Source organism: Taudactylus pleione, unplaced genomic scaffold (assembly GCF_031769625.1).
Source record: "Taudactylus pleione unplaced genomic scaffold, aTauple2 ptg000609l, whole genome shotgun sequence".
Classification (NCBI taxonomy): Eukaryota; Metazoa; Chordata; class Amphibia; order Anura; family Myobatrachidae; genus Taudactylus; species Taudactylus pleione.
Genome location: NW_028285011.1, coordinates 6,835,009 through 6,842,041, shown reverse-complemented (window position 1 = coordinate 6,842,041; position 7,033 = coordinate 6,835,009). Strand labels below are relative to the sequence as shown.

Below are 7,033 nucleotides of genomic sequence, written 5' to 3'. Positions count from 1 at the left end.
AGTGATAAATTTGCATGCGCAGCAGAGTGCAAAGACTCTGGGCCTGATTCAGACCAGGACGCTATGGCCGATAATCGCCCGTTTGCTCATGCGTTTGCATCAATATGCTCATGTGTGAGTCACCCACTGCGCTTCGGAATTGTGCGCTCATAGTACACAGACTGGACGCTAACTTGAGTGACAGATAGTGCCGTTAGTGGGTAGTAACAGGGGAAGGTGCTTGTGAATGGGGGAGTGGTGCTATGAACGCAGGCGTGTCTGGGCGTCTAAACAGCGTTTTATGGGTGTGCATAATTAGCAAAAGATGCGTCATTGTACACGTCACTTGGTTGTATTTCAGCCTGCAGTGATGGCAGTGCTTGCGGTGGGGTAGAGTCTACCTCAAGCGATGCGTGCAGCTCCGATGGCTCTTGATGGTTCTGAGAATCATACAGTTCCTGGAGATGACGTGTATTAAGAAAGAAAAGTGGTCGTCTTTATACCGGCGTGTGTTCGCTCTGCCGTCACTCTCTAAGACCTAGAGAGTGTCCTTACACTAGACAGTGCGATTGCGGAATTTGCATACCCGGCCCCTTTTGGCTGCGAGAGAGTGCAGCTTAGCGTCCTGGTCTGAATCGACCCCTCTGTTCTGCACATGTGCAAAAACTTTGCTAGCCTCTGTGTGGAGTTATTTATCTGAATACACCACTAATTAGATGGCGGCACGCTAGAAGCATAAGGAGCTGGCGCACTGCACAGGAGTCACAGCGGTCGGTCCTGTGTGCATAGTGTGTGTTGCGGAGCCTCCCTTTCTGGACCCATGAGCCCATGTGCACTGCGTACCCTGCAACCAGGATAGATACACCACTGCCTGAAAAACTGTTTAACCACAAGTAGCCGCGGCTGCTGCGATGCGTCCAGCCGGCGACAACCCCACCTTTTTCCTTCCAGCCGGCTTCTGTGCGTAGCTTCTGCCCGAATGTGCCCGATCGCCCGGTTGGGGAAGGGGCGTGTCCTTGGTACACACCTCCAATTTGTCATGCTTGGGGACGTGCCCAGCACTTACGGACGTGTTGGGCTTCCCCAAAGCTCATGACTTTTCCCACCCGCGGGACACTGCGGCTCACGGACGGGGAAGGCTGGGGGCTTGCTGTTTTAGCGAGCAGGACGCGACGTCCCGCTGAAACAAGCTAGCAGGAACACTGTGTATATATATATATGTATAGAGAAAATGGTGGATAAAGCGCCAACACTTGTAAATAAAAAAGTTAGGGAAAAAGAGATACGTGTAGTGTATAAATACAGCAACTTAGCCTCAATTTTATAGACGTCAGCTCAGGGTCAATGATATAATACTAGTGTGAGTATTTTGGAAACCATAGATAAAGTGTAAATTGACAATAGAGCGACCAGTTTGCTGTTAAGAAATAAATGTGACTGCAGTGTGACAAGATACTAATACATAGAAATAATATGTATACAAAGAGTACCACTTATTCTTGCATCAGCATAATAAAAGGTTAGATGAGGTTTTAAGCGAAAACCAATACTCATTCAAAATAACAGTGCAATCCTTATTAGGCAAGTATTGAAAACCAAAAAGTGCTAGTGCAATAAATAACAGTATAAAGAATAAATATATATAAAAAATAATTTATTGTGAACAATTATAGGATTTCCAACCAGTAGGCTAGTAAAATGCCTTAGATTACATAATAATGAAAAAAGGCAATAAAAAAGACAGTAAAAAAAAAATATATATATATTTTTTTAAAAATGGCAAATTAAAAATAGCAGCTTATCTGAATGAGAAAGAGAAGTAGTAGTCCAAAGTGAGTGCATGAAGTAGCAGCAGACACTCCCAACGCGTTTCGTCTATGACTTCATCAAGGGGATGGTGTGTGAGTGTAAAGATTCGCTTTTTATAGCCCACTAGGGGTTCAAAAGGTCAGGAATCCGCGTCACATCCTGTGTGATCCATGACCCTCATACATACTAAATTTTTTGTTAATATCAGTTCATCAGTTCCTAATAAGCATGTTCCAGTAGTGCTTTAACCAATTCATAAATAACGGGATGTTATTCAGTGTTCTAACGTTGCGGCAAAGCTTTGCCCTTACTAACAGTACTTCCGCCCTCACTCTGGCGCGACACCTCAATGATGGAAGCCCCTGTCCGTCCAGGTTACGTGGCGTCCTTGCATCCACGTCCTCTCCGTTGGCATGCACGTGTTCCATGACGATGCACGTCTCCTCCGCGTCACCATACGTTGCCGCCTGTCTCCTCCTAGACTCTCGATCATGGCCACTCGCGTCCCGGGCTAGGCATCACTTCCGCCCTGACTGTGCATGTGACTATGCATGTGACCGCGATGTTCTTCTACCAGTACATCATTTCCGCCCTTCTGTTGTACCTGGTGGGGATAACTTCCGCCCATCTTTGTGAAATAAAAAAGGGAAAAGTCTCCAGTTTCTTCTAAAATAGAAAATTAATATTAGAGTTGGTATCAAAAAGTATAAGGTTATTAATAGAAATATATTAAGTGGCACATTTTGGTTGTTTTAACAGAAATATAACGCCATTGGAGATCCACTATAGGACATGGATGAATTAAATAAGAATGAAATAAATAGGAAAGAAATATATATAGAGGAACAAATTGCATACTAGTGCATATTATGGCATAATATGATGTGAAATGAGAAGGTGTTTATGCATATTAGGGGTTGGGTCCATTGCAATAAGTTCATATGTGATAAAGAGAGATATAATTCGTATAATGTTCTGAATAATATCCATAGTTCATAATAAATATGTCCATAGGTTCAGAATGAAATCTTCGATAATGCTACTAGTTTTCTTATTCTTAGGTTCTTCTTTTTCTTGACATGTAGAACCGGTGCAGGATCAATACAACACCTGGAATTCCTAAGATGTCACCAATCTTAGTACTAATCAGGCCCAATGATACTAAACTCCCAGTCCCATAATTGGAGCTTGTATAAATTGATATAGTTGTATATGTATCTCCAAGAGATGCAGGTACATTCAAATTCCCTTTTTAGGCCATGCCACCTTGTATTCATTGCAGATTCAACGTATATTTGCAGCACCAGGTATTCCTAAGAGGTTACCATTCTTAGTACTGACCTGGCCCAATCATGCTTTGCTTCCAAGATCAGACGAGATTGGGCTCATACATGATGGTATGACAGCAAATATAATCTGCAAAAGAAGTGGGGGGGGGTGAGTACTGCCAAATTATTTCTACTATACCTGATCTTCCCAATAAGTTCACCCCTAGAGGTACTGGTCAGGCCCATCCCTACAATAGGGAGGTATAATAGTAGATGGGAATTGAATGTATCATAAAAAGGGAGCAATTTCGTAGTATTCGTTGAAGCCTTGTGGTGCCAGTGTGTCCAATTCAAACAGCCAAAACATCTCTCTTCTTGATAATAAATTGCCCAAATCTCCTCCTCTCTCTCCTAAAGTCACATGTTCAATGGCTTTAAAAGTAATCTCCTCAGCATTAGAATTATGTTCTGTTAAAAAATGTTTGGAGACTGCATGTCCCTCTACTTGATTTTTAATATTTCGGATGTGCTCCTGAATCCTCATTTTCAAGGGTCTTTTAGTTTTGCCAACGTATTTAAGTCCACATGTACATTCTAGCAGATAGATTACTGATGTCGAATTGCAGTTCATAAAATTCTTTATAGTGTATTTCTTAGGTCCATCTGAATTCATGAAGGTTTTTCTTTTTGGATGGAGGTATTTGCAAATATTGCAACGGCCACACTTGTAGCTACCCTTACATTGCAAAGTATTATTAGTTGTTTTGTCCTTATCCCTTAGCATACTTGGTGGTAATAAATCTTTCAAATTCCTTGATTTTCTAAAAACAATTTGAGGTCTGGGAGGGAAAATCTTGTTAAGAATTGGGTCCATCAGAAGGATATTCCAATTCTTGTTGAGTGATTTCTTGATTTGTTTCTCATGACCACTATAAGTAGTTATAAATGGTACTGCATCATTTCTCTGTGGTTTCTCAGTTCTATATTGGAGTAATTTGCTTCTTTCTAACTGTTGAGTCTTCCGCATTGCTGTCATTATTGTTGACTCAGGATATTCTTTCTCTCTAAACCTGTTAACATATACTTCTAGTTGTTCTTTACAGCTTGTAACTTCTCTACAGTTGCGTTTGATCCTGTAGAACTGGGAGTATGGGATGTTTCTCTTCCATTTATCTAAGTGACAACTTTTAAAATGCAGGTAACTGTTAGCATCCACTCCTTTAATGAAATTCTTAGTACAAATCTTATCCTCTGTGGCGGTTAAAACCAAATCTAAAAACTCAATACTTGTGTTATTAAAATTTGATGTAAATTTAAGATTCATATTGTTATTTAAGATATGTGATAAAAAATAGTTAAAATTTCCTTCTGATCCTTCCCAGATGATTAAAATATCGTTGATATACCTCTTGTAAAAAATAATGTTATCTTTAAAAGGGTTATTATTATACACATAATTTTTCTCCCAACATCCCATGAACAAATTTGCAAAACTTGGGGCAAAAGTAGTCCCCATCGCCGTTCCACATGTCTGACGATAAAATTGGTTTAAAAATGTAAAATAATTATGGGTGAGAATAAAAGACATACGATTGCTTAAAATTCCTTATGGGGAACTTCAATTTCTTCATCCATCTCTAAAAAAGTCCTTGCTGCGTTGATACCTTTGGAATTTTCGATGCACGTATACAAAGATTGGACATCAATAGTTATCCAATTATAGGTCTGTCTCCATTCAAAACCTTCCATGTATTGTAGGACACTTGTAGTGTCTTTCAGATAAGATTCCAATTTTATAACATATTTCTGGAGAAAGATATCAACATATTTAGAGAGATTGGAGGTAAGTGATTCAATTCCCGCTATAATGGGCCTCCCAGGAGGTTCCGTCATGCATTTGTGGATCTTAGGTAGGAAGTAAAAAATCGGGGTTGTGGGGTTTGATTTCATTAAAAATTTAAATTCTTCCTTTGTTATAATATTCCTTTGTAAACCATATAGTAGAATAGTTCTCAATTCTTCTGTGTATTCTTCTGTTGGATCTTTTTCTAATTTTTCATAGGAATTTGCATCATCAAGGAGTCTACATGCTTCTTTGAGGTAGTATGTACAGTCCATGATAACCAAACCCCCCCCTTTATCAGCTGGTTTTAGAACTATTTCCTGATTATCTCTCAGATTCTTCAGGGCTTCTTTTTCTCTATTGCTGAGGTTCTGTTTCTTAATAGTTGTATAATTTGCCTCATTACTGCAAAGATCTTTTTTCACCATTTCATAAAAAACATTTAAATGGTTCCCTTTTGATTCTAATGAGTAGTAAGCAGATTTGCCCTTCAGTCCAGATTTCGAAATTGGGGCACTATAGTTCTTAAGAGGTGCTGATTCCTATATATATATATATATATATATATATATATAGCTGTTTGAAAAGTAATGAGACTGATGTTTTTATTCAGAATTAGATGAATCCACAGGATATTAACATTTTTACGTCCTTCCCATTCAATACATTTTTACGGCGTTTCAACAATGATTTAAAGACGTGCAGTAGACTGTTTTTGTTATGTTCTGGGTTGTTTGTGGACCCGGGGTGGTAGCAGGAGCGATCACAGAAGCAGATTTGAAAATAAAACTACGATTTTTAATAAGTGCTTGAGTAGACATATAATGTGGCAGTAAATAAAAGTCCAGGAATATATAAATGTGCACAAGAGTTCTGTGGTGGGAGCAAAAGAGTTAATGTCCAAGTAGAAACAATTAGAGCTGTCCAGGTGTGCAGGTAGTGAAACTGAAAATAATCAAGCCAGGTTTGCAGGTAGTGAACTGAAAATAATCAAGCCAGGTTTGCAGGTAGTGAACTGAAGCGCAGGATGTCAGCAGGCTCAGGCACTCAGGTATGGGCAAGGGTGATGGAGGAACCGGGGTAGTCCAGTGGGAGCTAGGAGCTGACAGGCAGACTGGCAGACAGCGAATTCACAGGAACAGGAAAGCACAGAGAACTCCCTCTCAGCTAGGCTGAGATACACGTTGCACTGGCAAAGAAGGAAGGCACTGACCCTTCCTAAATACCCCATGCCGTGCGGTTACTGGCAGGAGGGAACATGTGACTCACCAGGATTGGCCAGCTGCATCACATGGCCAGAGGGCAAGATGGCGGCGCCCATGCCAAACGGAATGGAGACGCCGCCAGGCCTTACCAGCGCAGAGTGACAACAGGCCCGCACAACAACGCGCGCAGCCAAAGCCCCCCGCCAGACACCAGCTCCGCCACCAGACAGCCCGCGCCACAATGACCTCACAGGTAACACTCACCTAGCGCCATGCTGAAATACCCTGGCCGTGACAGTTTTGTGTCATCACTGTTAGGGGTAAATTTACTAAAGTGAGAGTTTTTAGAAGTGACTTTTAAAAGTGATGTTGCCCATAGCAACCAATCAGATTCTACTTAACATTTAACTAGCACCTTCTAGAAGATAATAGCTAGAATCTGATTGGTTGCTATGGGCAACATCACTTTTAAAACTCACTTCTAAAAACTCTCACTTTAGTAAATTTACCCTTTAGTGTTGCAACTGTGGCATTTTTCACTCATCATCTTCTTTCCGCGCAGTTGTTTTTTCAGGGTTGGGAATGTCCAGAAATCACAGGGCGCTAAGTCCTGGCTATATGGAGGGTGTTCCAATGCTGTCCCATAAATTTCAGTCAATGTTGCCAATGCAACAGCAGCAACATGTGGTCGGGCATTGTCTTGGAGCAAAAAACACTGTTTCTTCAGCAAATATGGTCTTTTCTTCCTCATGGCTCCATGCAAATGGGTCTTCAGGACGTTTGCACAGTAGTCATTAATAATTATCTGTCCATGGGAAATCCAGTGCTGTAGGATCATACCATGCATATCAAAGAACAGCAGAAGAATGACTTTTTAGGCCGAAGGAATCACAGCGGAGACAAAGTCGCGTGTTTCTATACACTTGTCT

General features: G+C 40.9%; 1 pseudogene; it reads right to left on the bottom strand.

Moving 5' to 3' along the window:
• Positions 1-3,080: 3,080 nt before the first annotated feature.
• Positions 3,081-3,199, bottom strand: LOC148480609 (5S ribosomal RNA; annotated as a pseudogene).
• Between the last annotated feature and the right edge of the window lie 3,834 nt (positions 3,200-7,033).